Genomic DNA, 16,734 nt, shown 5'->3' with positions numbered 1-16,734 from the left:
CTCTGTTCCCTGACGTGAGACACCAGGGACAGAGCAAGCCCAGCCCAGGGAGCAGAGGGAAACAGGAATGTTTTCCATACAAGTGTTTAATAAAACACCACTTTTTTCCCCCCAGAAAATGAAACAAAGATCTCCAGGTTTGCAGCCAGCTGGAAACAGCACAGGAAGGAGCTGTAAGAGGTACCTTGAGATCTGTGCAGCTTCTGCCCAGCCATGAATTGATGGCTGTCCCTGGTCCCCATCACACGGGTGATCATCCCTGCCTGGCCCAAAACAAACCCTCAGCAGACCATGAGCGTGTCCCTTTAGCATTTCCCTCTCTTTTTGTTGGGATGAGGGCAGTGGTCCATGAATTCTTTACAACAGTCTTCACTCAGGGGAGAGCCATCAGCTCTGACAGCAGAAGTTTCCTGTTTTCAACACAGGAATAACTATCCAGAGATCATGCAGATGAGCGAGCTGTGTTCATGACTTCTAAATCTGACTTAAAACCAGTTAAGTTTCAGTTAAACTGAAATCTTAAGCAGCCTTTGAGCAACTCAACATCTGACAAACTCACAAAGCATTGCTGATGCAGAGGGGGATTTTGGCCAGCTCCATTTAATGCCATCCCTGGATGACAAGACACCACACAGGTCAGACACCAGGGTTTGGATAAACACATAAATCCACCAGGAGGCATTTGCTGGGAAATCACCCACACCAGAAGTTTCCCAAGGCTGTGGAAGGCCAGCTCAGTTCAGATGTCTCAAAAACAAGGGAAGTCAGGAAAACAGTGTGATGTGATGTGACCACAAGAGCAGGGGCTGCTGATGCCACAGCAGGCTGTGCTGAGGCTGCAGCTGGTAAAAAGGGAATGGGAATGAATGGTCTGGGATTGCCTGCTGGGAAAGGAGCTCAGAGGGACAAGAGCTGCCCTTTGGAGTGGTTCCACTCACAAGCACTTGGAACATTCACTGGGAAGGTCAAAAGCCCAGGTGTGCCTCTCGTCTCCTCCCTCCCCACCACTCTGGGCTGCATCCAGCTGGTGAAGGACCTTCCCTGGGCCCAGGGAGCACCAATTATCCCATGGAAAGCAGCACCAGGGAATGCAGCCTCCCGGGCCATCCCAAGGTCAAACCCTCCCAAGGACACCCTCCAAGCTCTCCCTGGGGCCTCTCCTGTCCAGGGGGGAGGTGGTGTGAGCACCTGGCAGGAATGAGCCTCCACACAGCTCTGTGGGATTCCCTCATCTGTTCCAGAGGGGATCTCCAGCATTGCCCCAAGCCCAGCTCCCAAGGGATTTAAACAAGGATGGAGGAATCCCACTGGTGCCTAAGTTCAGATGCCATTTGAACTCGACCTGTTTCCTGTAGTTGTTGCTGAATTTCACCAGTGAAATTCAGAGTGGAAAACCAATCTGGTGGCCTGGGGTCTTGGAAAAAATACAGAGCACATGTGAAAATCCAGTGGGTCAGGGAGAGGTGGCACTTCCACATCCTCCTTCCCAGTCTGCCAGTGCAAATTATTTCCTCCTGACTGCAGCTTCCAGGACAGAAGAACCATCCTGGACAAGAGATTGGCATCTCCCAAAGCCTCCCAGAGTAGTGTGGAGCCCAAACCCATGAGGTGAGTTATGATCAGCCCTGGATTCCATTGGCTGGAGCAGAGGACAGGGACAGGCAGAGAGGAGTGATGGCTCCCACAGCAGGGAATGTGGAGGGTCTGGGCAGGAGAGTGAGGTCCAGACACACCCTGGGAATATTTCACCTTCCTGCCTCTGCCTCACCGGGGAAACAAAAGAGATACAGACACTGGGTTATAAATTTTAAAGCAATTCTGCTGAGAACCTCCTTTTGAATTTAGAGGCAAATTCTTCATATAAATGGATTGAGAAATTCTCCCTCTGAAGTCATCCATCTCTTAATAGGACATCCTGACACCGGCTGAGTCAATCCAATGTCCGCTGTTGATTTGAGGGTGTTCATCCAAGGCTGACATGACATTTCTTTTGTTGACAGAGCTCATATGTTACAGCAGCCTGTCCTTCATATTTCTCTGTCTTTCACTGCTTCAGCAGCTGCACACCAGGAGAAACTGCTGCATTTACTTATTGCTTCAAGGTCCATTTCCTAGACATTCCTTCCTCCAGCAAAGGGCAGCGCTCGTGTGTTAAATCCTAGATTTCAACTGGAGAAGGATTTGCCCTGGAGATGATTCTTCAAAGGCCGATATAGAAAATTCTCCAAAGGGTTGGAGCACCTGATTTTCATTTCAGGAGCAGATACATAATAATGATATTATTCAGTGCCTTTCATCCCAAAGGATTCTTCTCACAAGTTAGACTTTGACAGGGAGATCTACCAGTGGATCTGGATGAACATAGGCAGAACTTCATGCACCATGGCATTTCTGGGAAGGAACAAGACAGCTAATTTGAACTTTGTCATATCAAATTCTGAGCCTTGGATTGCTGGGATGAGCATTCCAGCAGACAGCTCTGCTCTTGGAGCGTGATGGAATCTTCTTCACTGACAGCACATCTCATTTGGGCAAGAAATGCAGCTGTCCTGGAAGTCCAGACTGGAACAAAGCCTGGACTCTGCCCCAGGAGGTGGGAAAGTGCTCTGGGAATTACAACCTCATCCTGTCCTTGTGTCCTGGACACTCGAGGGACAACACACAGGCTCAGTGACCCCACCTGGCCGTGGCACCTGCTGGAGCTGTCACCTCACAGTTTGTTACAGCAGCCCATCATCCTTACCATGGCTGACATCATCCAGCAGAGAAACATTTTCTAAGTGACTGACTAAGGTTTAAATCATGACTGATGAGTGCTAAGGGCTGTGTGTCCCCCCAGGAAGGCTCTGAGCAACCACAGCTGCCCATGGTGGTGCCACCAGTGCCACCACAGCAGCTGTCACTTGAGCACAGCGGGGTCCGGGGCTGCTCACGGATGTCACTGCTGGCAGATACTCAAGCAGGAGCTCTCTGCTCTCCAATCCCTCCTGTGTGAGTAGGAAGCCTTGTGTTGGCTCAGGGGGTTCAGCTCCCCAGGCTATGGATGTGTTCCAGCCCTGGGTCCCTCTGTCAGGGGCAGGTTTTTTGGGTCTCTGGGCAGGGCAGAGGAGCTGGAGCTGGCAGGAGCACAGTGGAACACAGGACTCTGCAGCACTGTCCTTGCAGGGCTGCCCCTCTGTCCTTCCTGGGCCTGCAAGACAGATTGAGAAACTCAGGAAAAAAACCCTAAATTTAAAATTCCAAAGCGGAGAGAGAAGCACCATGAGGCTGTGCCTTCCTGGCTGTTCCCAGAGCTCAGCAGGCACCTGGCTCCAGTGGGGCTGGCAAACCTCACCTGGGGGCAGGTGAGCCCAGCTGAGGGACCCCTGGCTGAGCCTGCAGTGCCCCTCTCTGCAGCCCTGTCTGATGCCCTCAGTTTCAGCTGTGACATTCTCCAGGTTTTGCACTGGTACCTAACTCTGATCTCCACACAAAGTGTCAGCAAGGTCTCCTCACAGCTCAGGCACACACAACAATCCTTCTCCAGCCCCACAGCCAAGGACACCGCTGCAGCTCCAGGCCCAAAAAGTGCAACCAGCAGGGAATTGAGGAGAGCAACCTGGGAGGATGGGACTGCATCACCTGCAGCTGGAATTGCACAATTCAGCCCAACTGGAAATGGACCAGAACTGATCCAAGGGTGAAACTCCTGAGCCAGGGCCCATCCTGGCTGCAGCCAGGGCCGGGCTCTTGCAGTGCCCAAGGTGCATCCTTGGAAGGGCTTTTAATAAATCCCTGCTTTATTCCTTTAACCCTGCCCAGCCTCTGCTCCAGGAGCCTCTCCAGGCACCACAGGGAGAGCAGGATCTGCTCCAGGAGCCTCTCCAGGCATCATGTCCAGCAGAGCTGGGGGGTAAAGGCCACCCTTAGGCCACAGCTGGATGAGGGGTTTTCCACAGCTCTGCTGGTGAGGAGCTGCTGAAGAGTTCCAAAACCACCATGCTCCAGTCTGGGCTCTGTCCTGCCCCCTGACCTCACACAGCACGAGCTGTCACCTCAGTTACTGCACGAAAATGCCAAAAATCCAGAGCCAGCTGGGGAGCAGCAGCCCGGGGCTGTGAGATCCCTGCTCTGCACAGGCAGGAGCTGCCTCTGCAGGAATCTGCTCCTCCCTGTACCCCCATCCTGCCCCTCTGAGCCCACGGAGTGCCCGGGGAGCTCCGTCCCAGCCCGGCTGTGTCACAGGCTCTGCTCCTTTTCCCGCAGGAGAGCGGCTCTCCCTCCTCGCTGCTCTGTTGCTCTTTGCCTCATAAAGTTTTATTAAAGACTTACAAGGGATTTTCTGCACAGCTGCCCAACCAATGCCCTTCACAGCACATCTCCAGCCCTTTAAATATTCACGAGGCTGGGGCTGCCACTTAATTGAATTTTCTCTATGGATGAATCAGTTCTTTTTCATCTTCTGCAGCCAAGGTGCAAATTAGGTACAGAGCTGGGATAGGAGACCAATTCCTCTTTGGTCAGTGGCCTCACCCCTGCTGGGATCAGATCTCCAGTATCATTCTTCTCCCTAGACAGTCTCCAAATCACAGATTCATGGAATAATTCATGCCAGGATGGACTGCCAGGGGTCTCCAGTCCAAGCCCTGCTCAGAAAGGAATGCCAGCAAAGACAGAGGAAGTTGCTCAGGGTCTGAAATCTCAAGCATCCAAGGATGGAGATCACACCTTTACTTCAAGGCTGGGTGTCCCTGCTTTTGAAATCTTCATTTTCTCCTACAATGAGTGAGATTCCCGCTGGCTGCGTCTGCTGCCTCGTGTCCTCTGCGGAGCACCTCCACCAGGAGCCAGCTCCAGCCCTGCCAGCCTCCCTCAGGAACAGCAGGAGCCTCTCTCAGCCTTCTGTTCTTACCACCAAAGCCTCCCAGCACCCTGAGCCTTTTCCTCAGCACAGCCCCATCGTGCTCCCCCCCCCAGAGCAGACACAGCACCTCAGATGTGACCTCAGGAGTGCTCAGGAGCAGGGAAGCATCCCCTCCCTCAGCCTGCTCTCTGCCCAGCTGGCCTTCAGAGACACCAGAGATGCCACCAGCTCCTGTTGGCCACCAGGAGTGACACTGGTCACTGCCCCAAATGCAGAATTGTTTCAGGCCCCACTCTTCTCCTGAACAGAGCACTGGGCAGGAATGCACTGAGAGCAGTCAGGAGAGCAGGACAAATTCCAGAAGCTGTCTCAGCCTCCCCTGCTGCTCACACCCCATTTCATGGAGGCTTTGGGCATTGCAAAGAAGTGGTTCTGTACAGATGTCTCAGCTCTGAGGTCAGCCAAGGAGGCTGCCCTATTTTCTCCTTGGCCAGGAGCTAATGTGGAACTGGGCAGCAAGAAGAAGAGAAAAAGGAGGTCGGGGGCCTGAGCATTTGGGTCACAAGACCACGGGGAGCCTGAGCAGGCAGCAGCGGGACTGGGACAGGGATGGGAGGAGGTGAAGGAGTAAAGTTATGATTTTATTCTAAGAGGTGCCTCTGCCCAAGCGCAGGTGTAAAGGAGAGCACATGCCAAAGTCAATAAAGGGATTTTAATGAAGAGTAAAGGGAGGCAGAGCACAGAAAGGAATAGGAGAGAGGGGAAAGAAGGACAGTGAGAGAGAGCAGGCAGAAGCTATCACCATTCCCTGGATCCTACAGCTGGTTCTTCTTCACCCTGCTCTTCTCAGGGACCCCCAGGTTGTTCTTTTGGAGGTGCCACCTTTGCACAGGCCCAGGGGTGCTCACAGATATTCCCAGCCTGGGCTGGCAGGGGTGAGCAGAGGTTCCCTTTCCCAGTCTGCAGACTGGAATTTTGTCCTGTGTGCTGATACCTTCACCCTCATTTGTGAATGTGGAATCAATATCTGCCTTTTGTCATCTGTGCTTACTGGAGCTCCTGTTGTGGTGATTTATCCTGTGGGACCTTCCTTCTTTGGCACAGCAATCCAGCTGCATTCTCTGGGTCCTCACACAAGCTGGGGCTCCTCCAGAGCTCCTCCAGAGCTTCACTGTGTCCCAGACTCAGATTTAAGCGACCTCTGCATGTGGGACCCAGAGCAGGGGAGTTTCAGGTAATGCTTGCCTGGCTGGGTGTTCCTTCACACCCTGGAGATGTCTTTGGTGGTCGGGTCCCAGCAGGGATGAGCTCAGACAAGGTCCTGACTTGGTCTTTGCAGCATCAGGAAGGGAATCCCCTTGTTCCTGTCCCTCCAGGGCTTGGCTGGGAGCAGAGCTGTCTCCAGCCCTCAGCTGCTGTGTTTGTGCAGCAAACGGGCAGCAGCAGCACCTGGGGCTGGTGGCATTGCACAGATTGCACAGATTGCACAGATTGCACAGATTGCAGCCCAGGGCTGCAGGCTGAGCTCTGCTCTCCTGCACCACATCCTGCCCTTTGCAGAGCCCCAGCAGAGCCATCCCCAGGCAAATCCCCCGGCTCTGCCCTGGCAGCAGCAGCAGCCTGTCGATAAAAGCACCAGGTCACAGAGGGGCTGTGATGGGGAAAAGCCTTCCTAGAGGCAGCCCAGTGCAGATTTCCAAACTCCTACAAGCCAGGGGAGCAGCTGGATCCTGCAGCCACGTGGGAGCTGCCCCAAGCCGGGGGGATGTGTTGTGCTGAGGGGCTGGGACAGGATGGTGTCACCACGGCCATGCAGAGCAGCTCTGGCCCTGCCTGCTCAGCGCCAGGGGCTCAGGCTCCACTCCAGCTGTGCTGTTTGCAGTGTAATTGCTTTTTCCAGCATGGCACTGCCTGGAATAGGAGATCAACCACCCCAGAAATTGCTCTCCACTGCTCCTGGCTAAAGCTTCTGTCATTGGCCTTCTCTGCCAACCAGAAAATTAATGCTGGCAGGAATGGCAGTGTCTGAAGACATCAGGTTCTTCATCAGTGACGGGGATTTTTGGCAGGGATGGACAAATTGGGGAAGTGGACACAGCTCTGGCCTCTCCTTGCCTGGCATTGTCATGGCCCAGCTCACTCTGACCTGAGAGCAAATTCAAGCCAAGGCAGATTCTGGGGGTGCTTTTGGGCTGAATTTACACCTTGGGGTGCCAGTCACACCCTTTGTCCCTGGAGAAGCCAACACTGTCCCACATGGGGGATCTTCGGGGAGAGGGAGCAGCTGCAATCCCTCCTTGGGACAGACAGGAAAGGGCCCTTTGCAGGCTGAGCCCCCACCAGGGGTACAGCCTTGTTATAATTGTATTATATTATATTAATTATATTATATTAATTATATTATATTATATTATATTATATTATATTATATCACATTACATTATATTATATTACATTATATTACATTATATCATATCACATTATATCACATTACATTATATTACATTATATCACATTACATTATATCACATTACATTATATTACATTATATATAGTATATATATACTATTTATACATATACATATATAATACATATTATATATACTATATATTATATTATACTATATATGCCTTTCACAAATATTAAAACAAATGTTATATGTATAACATATAATATTTTTTATATATAGATAATATATAAATATATAGAATATAGAATATATTATTTTATATAATATACAAAATATATTATGCATACTATATATTAATATAATATATAAAATATATTATGTATAATATAATATAATGTAATGTAATATAATGTAATGTAATATAATGTAATGTAATATAATGTAATGTAATATAATGTAATGCAATATAATATAATATAATATAATATAATATAATATAATATAATATAATATAATATAATATAATATAATATAATATAATATAACTTTGCGATATTAATATAGTCTCTTTCATTTCTGTTATTGATAAAACCTAGAAATAGTGGTGTAATACATATATATATATATATATATATATATATATATATATATATATATATATTTTAGGCTGTAGCATGGTATTAAAATAAAGACTGCTTTAGTTCATATAACCCAGAGACTGGAAGGATAGTCAGGAACCCCCCCTGGATTGTTTTATCCAGATGAAGACAGCGGTGATTGGAGCTCCAAGGCAGGAATTGATTGAACCTCTGTTATCAGGGCCTGTGAGACACAAGGGAGCCAGGATTGATCTCTTGGGGAGGGGGAGTTGCAGCTAAACAAAGGAACACCCAAAACTTCAGAGGAATATTTGAATCATGCATAGGAATCCGTGAATATGCAACAGGTTGGTGTTTTTAAGGGACAGTCCTTTGTTAACTGCTCTGGGCTGAATGCTGTGCTTGTTCATTTGGCTTTATTTCTGTCTCCTAATTGGCTTCCCAGACAACTTTTGAAATTCTATTAAAAAAAAAAAAGTGAACCTGTGATTTTCACAACAACAAGTCTTCCCCCAGATGGGAGAGGAGAGGAGAGGAGAGGAGAGGAGAGGAGAGGAGAGGAGAGGAGAGGAGAGGAGAGGAGAGGAGAGGAGAGGAGAGGAGAGGAGAGGAGAGGAGAGGAGAGGAGAGGAGAGGAGAGGAGAGGAGAGGAGAGGAGAGGAGAGGAGAGGAGAGGAGAGGAGAGGAGAGGAGAGGAGAGGAGAGGAGAGGAGAGGAGAGGAGAGGAGAGGAGAGGAGAGGAGAGGAGAGGAGAGGAGAGGAGAGGAGAGGAGAGGAGAGGAGAGGAGAGGAGAGGAGAGGAGAGGAGAGGAGAGGAGAGGAGAGGAGAGGAGAGGAGAGGAGAGGAGAGGAGAGGAGAGGAGAGGAGAGGAGAGGAGAGGAGAGGAGAGGAGAGGAGAGGAGAGGAGAGGAGAGGAGAGGAGAGGAGAGGAGAGGAGAGGAGAGGAGAGGAGAGGAGAGGAGAGGAGAGGAGAGGAGAGGAGAGGAGAGGAGAGGAGAGGAGAGGAGAGGAGAGGAGAGGAGAGGAGAGGAGAGGAGAGGAGAGGAGAGGAGAGGAGAGGAGAGGAGAGGAGAGGAGAGGAGAGGAGAGGAGAGGAGAGGAGAGGAGAGGAGAGGAGAGGAGAGGAGAGGAGAGGAGAGGAGAGGAGAGGAGAGGAGAGGAGAGGAGAGAGGATTTCAGGGTGAAGGGCAGAGCACCAGGAATTCCTGCAGCCCTTTGCCAGAGCTGCTGAAGTAGGACAGCAGGGCCTGGCCCACTCCAGGGACGGAGCCTGCTGGGCGTGAGGATGAAAGAAAGGCCAAGCCTGGGTGAGACACAGATTAACATTTAGTTCATCCCTGTGGGATGCTGGGCAGCAGGATGGGGCTTTGCATCCTTCCAGCAGCACAAAAACCTCGCCCAGCTCCCTGCAGCCCATCCTGAGGCCAGCTGAGAACAAGGAGGGAAAAGTGCCATTTGTTGGACCCTGGGATTTATTTCATCTCCAGGAGATGAGATTCAGAGAGCACTGAGAGTTTTCAACAGCAATTCTGAAGGTGTTTTCTTTCCAGAAATGTACTTTTTTATTTAGTCCAAGTCCTCCATAGGAATAACAGCTCTTTCTCATCCAAAAATATTTTCAGTTTGAATAGATTGCCTTGAAGAAGCTGTTTTGCATCTGCCAGGCCATGACAATAAGTCATCCAAAGGCTCACCTTGGTGTGTCAGGTGCATTTTCTTCTCTGCAAGGTTCCCTCAAGATATCTGCTCTGAATATCATCTCTGTGAAGGACAGGGTACCCACCTGACTGATAAACAGCTCCTGCAGCCAGACAGAAACCCCTTCTGTTCCTCCTGACGTTTGCTCTCTGCTGGATGCTTGCAGGATGAGAATCATCAGAACCTGAAATTGTGGAGATTGGACAGATTTGTGAATTTGAGCAGTTTGCTCATGGCCTTGCACAGCAGAGCTTTGAACATCTCAGAGCACCTCCCTGGACTTAAGGGACTTGAAGAGAGCTGGAGAGAGACTTTGGACAAGGGCCTGGATTGACAGGACAAGGGGCAGTGGTTTTAATCTGATTTAGATGGGATATTGGGCAGGAATTGTTCCCTGGCAGGGTAGGGAGGGCTGGCACAGGGTGCCCAGAGCAGCTGTGGCTGCCCCTGGATCCCTGGCAGTGCCCAAGGCCAGGCTGGACATTGGGGTTGGAGCAGCTGGGACAGGGGAAGGGGTTGGAGTGAGATCATCTTTGAGGTCCCTTCCAACCCAAACCATTCCAGGATTCTATGACTCTACAATTCCTCAGGAACAAAGATCCCACCACCATTCTGGGCTCCTGTTCCAGGCTCTGAGCACCCTCAGGCTTTAAATATTTTTCCTCATTTATAATCAGTGTTTTCTGCTGCCATTTAGCCAAACTCCAGGCACTTCCAAAGGGAGATGTGGGCTCTTTTCCCTACATCTTCCCCCTGGAGTTGGAGACAGCAAGAACATTCCTCTCCCAGGCTGAAGCCTTCTCCTTACAAGACCAAACGAGCACCATTCCTGTCAACATCAGATGCTCCAACCATCCTGGCTCCCTCAGCTGGACTTGCACCAGAGTATCCAGATCTTCTGGCAATTCAAAGCTGGACACAGCTCACAGGTGTCTCACCTGTCAATAAAGGGGAATAATCCCTCCCTTTTTCCTGCTGCCACAGCCCAGCACTGAGTTTGGAAAGTGCCTGAGCTGGGCTTCCTGAGGTTCATCTGAAGGACAGCCCTGCCCTTCCCAGGGGATTGAGTTCTCCCCTAGCCTGCTTTCATCCAGGCACTCTCTCTTCTGCTCTCCATCCCCTGCATCCTGTCCTTTCCATCCCCTGCTCTCCATCCCCTGCTCTCCATCCTGTCCTTTCCATCCCCTGCTCTCCATCCCCTGCTCTCCATCCTGTCCTTTCCACCCCCTGCTCTCCATCCCCTGCTCTCCATCCTGTCCTTTCCACCCCCTGCTCCCAGCCCCTAATGGAGACATTGAGCAGTGCTGACACCAGGATCAGCCCAAGGGACACTGCAGCGAGGCAGCCACAAGCTGGGCTGTGTAAGAGGGATTGAATTCCTTTCAATTTCATCTTCCAGCCAATTTTATACCCAAATTATCACCTTAATCCAGTCTGTGTCTCACTGGTTTGCTGCAAGGTGACCTTTGAGATTTTGTTGCTCCAGAGGAAGGAAGGAAAATCTCAGACTTCTGCTCTCAAATGCTGGTGTTTCTCCTGTGGTGGTTTGATCTGGGGGGTTCCATTCAGGGTGGATCCAGAGCCACTTCTCAGCTGTTCCCTGGCTCTGGAGCTGTTCTGAGCCTCAGGATCCCATGAGATGCATTTCTCCAGGGAAGTGTTTGTATCCTGGCTGCTGCAGAAGCCAAGCAGGGTTTCAAAGCCAGAGGAAGCTGTTTAGGACTGAGTTCACCACCTTTAACTTGTCCTCCCCAAAGGAGCACTCAGGAAGGGTCTGAGGAGAGCACAGCTTCCACAGGAAAACTGATCCACATGGAAAAGCCTTCCAAAGGTGGTGCCTTATTTCCAAAAGTCTTGTTCTTCCCAAGAGAGGAGTGGCCTGAAGAGAACAGAAGCTTCTCATCATGAAAGTTTGTGACAGAAACTCTTCTCTTGGTGTTTTTCAGCATTGAATTTGTTTCTTCATCAAAATACAGCTTTATTCAGAAACCAAACTGATTTCTGCAGATTCATTTGCTTTTTCTGCATCTCTCTGCTCATCCCAAAATGAATCAACTCTGCTGATGGAAACCAGCTGGGATCTTAAACACAAGCTGGGTTTGCTGCTCCTTGGAGCTTTGGTGCAGGCTCTCACTTATGGGGATGCACAGAGAACCACCACCAAAATGAGAGATATTCCTTGGGGATCAGAAATCCTGGAAAGGGGCTGCTCCCACTCAACGTGGCTCCCACTAGATTTTCCTCCTCAGCCCCCCCTCTGGTGGAATCTGAATAACAAGTGGCCTGTTGCTCCCCCACCCTTCCACACCCTCTTCCCAGTCACTGAAATCTTAAGCTGGGTTTAACTGAAGGTGTTCTGAGTTTATTTTCCAGGCAAACTGGAAAACGTGCCCAGCTTTGTGTTGGGAGCAGCACTACCAGCCCATGACTGTACCCTTGGATTTCCAAATTCCTCATTTGATTCCCATTTTCCCAACAGATTGGGCTTTTTTTTTTTACCCTGCCTTAGAGCTGCCCAGCCTAATTTTGGTGCCAAGGCTCCCCCTGCAGTCACTGGAACAAATCTGGCCATGGAAATACTGCTTTGAGGAAGGAATGACCCCTTGGAAGGAGCCGAGTCTCTCCCCAGAGGCCCCAGGGCAGCCCAGACCCTCCGGGAAGATGGAAGGGTAATTTCCAGGGATTCTGATCTCCTCCCTGAATGGAAACAGAGCTAAATGTGAAGGAAATGAAGAATCCTTGGGTTTGTTCCCACACTGGGGTGCTACATTTCCCTGTCTCCCTCCTCTTCCTCAAATTAGACCTCCCAGGCCATTCCTCTCCCATCCATTGTCTGCCCTGCATTTCCAGAGGCCACTTTGCAGCTCAGCCCAAACAAAATCTGTGGCACAGAGTCAAGGTAATTTCTCAGCCCTCCCTTATTTGCACATGTCCATCAGTCTTGCTGACAGGAAGGAGTGCAGGGAGCAGGGATGTGCTGGCCTCGTCTGGGGATTTCAGAGCAGCCGTCCTAGCTGGGGCCAGCAGAGACAGCACAGGGAATGTGGGAAAGAAGGGAGGAAAAGGAAAAATAAAAGGAAAAGAAGATGAAGGCAAAGGGGCATTGCAAAGACAAAGAGAGAGGAAGAGGGATGGAGGAAAAAGGAGGGGGGGGGAAAGGTGTGAGATAAAAAGAAAGGAAAGGAGAAAGAAAGGAGAGGAAAGGATAAAGGAAAAAATTAAAAAGGAAAATAAAAAAAAAAAAAAAAAAAAGAAAGAAGTCCACAAAGGTTTTTATTGTAGCTTCCAGTGATTCTCTGCAAGAACAAGGGAACATTCCCAGGGGAAGTGTTTCCTTTGAGAAGCACACCCTCCAGTGCTGAGGAGCATTCCAGGCTGGGTTTCCATCCTGAGATCCAACAGAAAGCTCCTCACACATCAGAGTGTACCCAGAGCCAGCTCCTGCCCCTCCATCCCAGCTCTCAGCTCATTTTCTCTCTGCTCTGCTGCCTTCCATCCCCTGACTCCTCTCTGCACTCCTGTCCTGCAACATCTCCACATCCACATCCCTCTCCTGCAGCTTCCAGGACATTTGGAGAGCCCCCACAACCTCAGGACCCTTCCAGTGACCCCAGCTCCACTGCTTTTCTTCCTTCCTACCCACAGATATTTTCCCTTCCTAAATGAGGAGGTCACCTGAGCGTTGTGCAGAGGCTGCAGGTCAGCGTGATGAGAGCAAAAACACTCCCCACATGACTCATCCAGGGAAAACCAGGCTGCCACAAGCCACTCAACAGCATTTGGATAACACTTACCTGGAAAAAATCCCTCTGCAAGACATTTTGTGTCTTTGAAGGAAGGCCTTGAAGATGTTTCAGCAGAGTTGAACAGATTTGCCCCTGAATCCACATTGTTCTAAACCATTTTTGACAAAATGCTCCTTTCCAGCTGAACATCTGCTTTCAAGTGAACAGCAAGGTACTTTTCTGTGCTCCCTCATGATAAAAAAATTAAAGCTTTCCTTAAATGAATCTTCATTTTTCATCCAAATTTCCATGTGAGCACCTAAGCAAAAGGCCAGAGACCTGCCCTGTGCTGCTGCTCATCCTTTTGGCCTTTTTATCCCTCCCAATTTTGTTCTATCACCAATGTGCTGGTCAGGTTTAAGGCACCTCGTCGTGTGCACGTGAGTTTGGCTGGTTTAATATTCATCTTCTGACAGCACTCAGGGTTTAGCTGGTCTCCTAATTAGTGCCTGCCTGCAGTGGAGAGAATTCTTGCAGAGGAGCACTGCCCTTCCACCCTTGGGATCTCATTTTTCTTTGCTCTCTCTGGCAGGAAATCTGTGACAGAGGGATGCTTAATCCTGCTGGCCCTGCCAATCTCAGCTGCCATCTCCCTGCACAGAAAACAGGAGCCTTGGTGCTGCTTTGCTTGCTGAGCCTGCTCAGAGAGAGCTTTATCTTCAGCAACAACATTTCTGCTGAAGGTGGCGTGGTGAAACTCTGAAACAGCTCCATTTGAGGGGGTTTTAGCCCTCCTGAGGTCAGGCTGTGCTGGAGCATCCCTGTGGGAGGATGTTGTGGCAGAGCTCCTGAAATCAGGGTCTCTCCAGCACATGGTTTTGGTTGTAGGGGGCTGCTCACACTCGTTGTTGGTGCCCTCGTTTACTTCTCATTAGTTTTTTAGGCAAATCTCCCTTCTCGTTCTCATCAGGCACTGGATAACACAAATCAAGCCCTGGTTCTGGAATTGGAGGCCCAGAAAGCCCTGCTCCTGCCAGCCCGTGTGCTCCTGGCCACAGGAGCTGCCCGTGTCCCAGAGGAGAGTTCAAGATCTGAAAGAGCATCTGAAAATTCATCAGCCGAGTTTCTGCAGCAGCTCCCGCTTGCACAGAATGAAAATCCAGAGCCCGGAGCCGGTGGACAACTAAAGATCTCCACCTAGTGAATGGCAGGGACAGGGAAACGGCCGGGAAAGCACCGGGAAAGCGGGAGGACATTCAGAGGGCAGTGACAGAGGGCAGTGGCAGTGTCACAGGGCAGTGGCACAGGGCAGTGGCAGTGTCACAGGGCAGTGTCACAGGGCAGTGGCAGTGTCACAGGGCAGTGGCACAGGGCAGTGGCACAGGGTAGTGGCACAGGGCAGTGACAGAGGACAGTGTCACAGGGCAGTGTCAGAGGGCAGTGGCAGAGGGCAGTGTCACAGGGCAGTGGCAGAGGACAGTGACAGAGGGCAGTGTCACAGGACAGTGTCACAGGGCAGTGGCAGTGTCACAGGGCAGTGTCACAGGGCAGTGGCAGTGTCACAGGGCAGTGTCACAGGGCAGTGTCACAGGGCAGTGTCACAGGGCAGTGGCAGTGTCACAGGGCAGTGTCACAGGGCAGTGGCAGAGGGCAGTGGCAGAGGGCAGTGTCACAGGGCAGTGTCACAGGGCAGTGGCAGTGTCACAGGGCAGTGGCAGTGTCACAGGGCAGTGTCACAGGGCAGTGTCACAGGGCAGTGTCACAGGGCAGTGTCACAGGGCAGTGGCAGTGTCAGAGGGCAGTGTCAGAGGGCAGTGGCACAGGGCAGTGGCACAGGGCAGTGTCACAGGGCAGTGGCAGAGGGCAGTGGCAGAGGGCAGTGTCACAGGGCAGTGTCACAGGGCAGTGGCAGTGTCACAGGGCAGTGTCACAGGGCAGTGTCACAGGGCAGTGTCACAGGGCAGTGGCAGTGTCACAGGGCAGTGGCAGAGGGCAGTGGCAGAGGGCAGTGTCACAGGGCAGTGGCAGAGGGCAGTGGCAGTGTCACAGGGCAGTGGCAGAGGGCAGTGTCACGGGGCAGTGTCACAGGGCAGTGGCAGAGGGCAGTGTCACAGGGCAGTGTCACAGGGCAGTGGCAGAGGGCAGTGTCACAGGGCAGTGTCACAGGGCAGTGTCACAGGGCAGTGTCACGGGGCAGTGTCACAGGGCAGTGGCAGAGGGCAGTGGCAGAGGGCAGTGTCACAGGGCAGTGGCAGAGGGCAGTGTCACAGGGCAGTGGCAGAGGGCAGTGGCAGAGGGCAGTGGCAGTGTCACAGGGCAGTGGCAGTGTCACAGGGCAGTGGCAGAGGGCAGTGGCAGAGGGCAGTGTCACAGGGCAGTGTCACAGGGCAGTGGCAGTGTCACAGGGCAGTGGCACAGGGCAGTGTCACCCTGGGGGTTTGTGCTGTGACACCATCCCGGGTGGCAGCTCCATGCGGGGACACGTGGGATGCTCCGCCTGGCACAAAGAGACCGTGCCCAAGGCTCTAAACCCGGCTTTAGCCGAGATTTAAACCCCACTCTGGGCACCCTGACCCCTCCTCCAAGTGCCTTAATTACAGCCCAGGCACATTAATGATGCCTTGGGGCTGGGGACCTTTGCAGATGACATTTTTCCTGTTGATGGCATTACCTATTCCATAGCAAGCAGAAGATAATTGTAATTTCCTGGACTGCTCTGAAACACATAAAGTTTATGGGTAATCTTATTAAAGCTTTCAGAGAATGGGAAACTTTCTGTTATGAGCTGGGAGAAAATTAATGGCCTTTCTTTTGTAGTTGGCACACAATTAAATCCCTGGGGGGGCAGAGGGTTGTTTCTGTTTCATCTCAAATCATGGGATTTGCACTTTATTAACAGCATCCCCTCTGCCTTGCAGCCACTCAGAGGCTCAGGGTTGTTCCTCCCTCCATCCTGCTGAGGTTGTGAGCAGCCCCCAGCCCTGCCCTGCTCCTACAATAAAAGGTGAAGCAGCAGCTCCACAGGTGATTGATCACCTTGGGGTCGCTGGGCTGTGGGCAGCTGAAAACCAAAAAGCTGAAATCCAAAAAATGTTTCTCACAGATGACCATGGCCACTTCAGGGACATTTCGAGCTGGAGGCTGCACATCTGGACAGGGAGGTGCCTGGAGGTCACAGACCTCCAAATCTCCAAGCTCGTGTTCAGCCCTGGGCTGGGGGAGGACCAGGCTGTTCCCAGATGGGCCAGGCTGGGATCACAGGGCCGTTAAAGCTGGAAAAGACCTCCAAGATACAACTTGGAGTTCAATCTTCAGCCAAATCCCACCACTCCCACTGAACCATATCGGGAACTGCTCCATCCACTTGTGTTTTGAGCACTTCCCAGTGTTGGGAGCCTGTTCCAGTGAGGAGTGACACCTCCAGTGAAGAAATTTCACAGAGCCATGGAATGGTTTG

General features: G+C 51.2%; 1 long non-coding RNA gene across 2 annotated transcripts; it reads left to right on the top strand.

The window, feature by feature from the left end:
* Positions 1-493: 493 nt before the first annotated feature.
* LOC147649775 (uncharacterized) lies at positions 494-16,036 on the top strand. 2 transcript variants are annotated; one of them, XR_015277951.1, is made up of 5 exons: positions 494-635; positions 1,525-1,608; positions 13,198-13,509; positions 13,870-14,020; positions 14,248-16,036. It is a non-coding gene; the product is annotated as an uncharacterized LOC147649775 (long non-coding RNA). The 2 variants fall into 2 exon arrangements; XR_015277952.1 differs by lacking the exons at positions 13,198-13,509; positions 13,870-14,020 and having other exon boundaries at positions 505-635.
* Positions 16,037-16,734: the final 698 nt, after the last annotated feature.

The sequence above is a fragment of the Cyanistes caeruleus genome, chromosome 19 (assembly GCF_971803275.1).
Source record: "Cyanistes caeruleus chromosome 19, bCyaCae1.hap1.1, whole genome shotgun sequence".
Classification (NCBI taxonomy): domain Eukaryota; kingdom Metazoa; phylum Chordata; class Aves; order Passeriformes; family Paridae; genus Cyanistes; species Cyanistes caeruleus.
The sequence above is the reverse complement of the archived record's forward strand: the minus strand, read 5'-3'. Positions and strand labels throughout refer to the sequence as shown.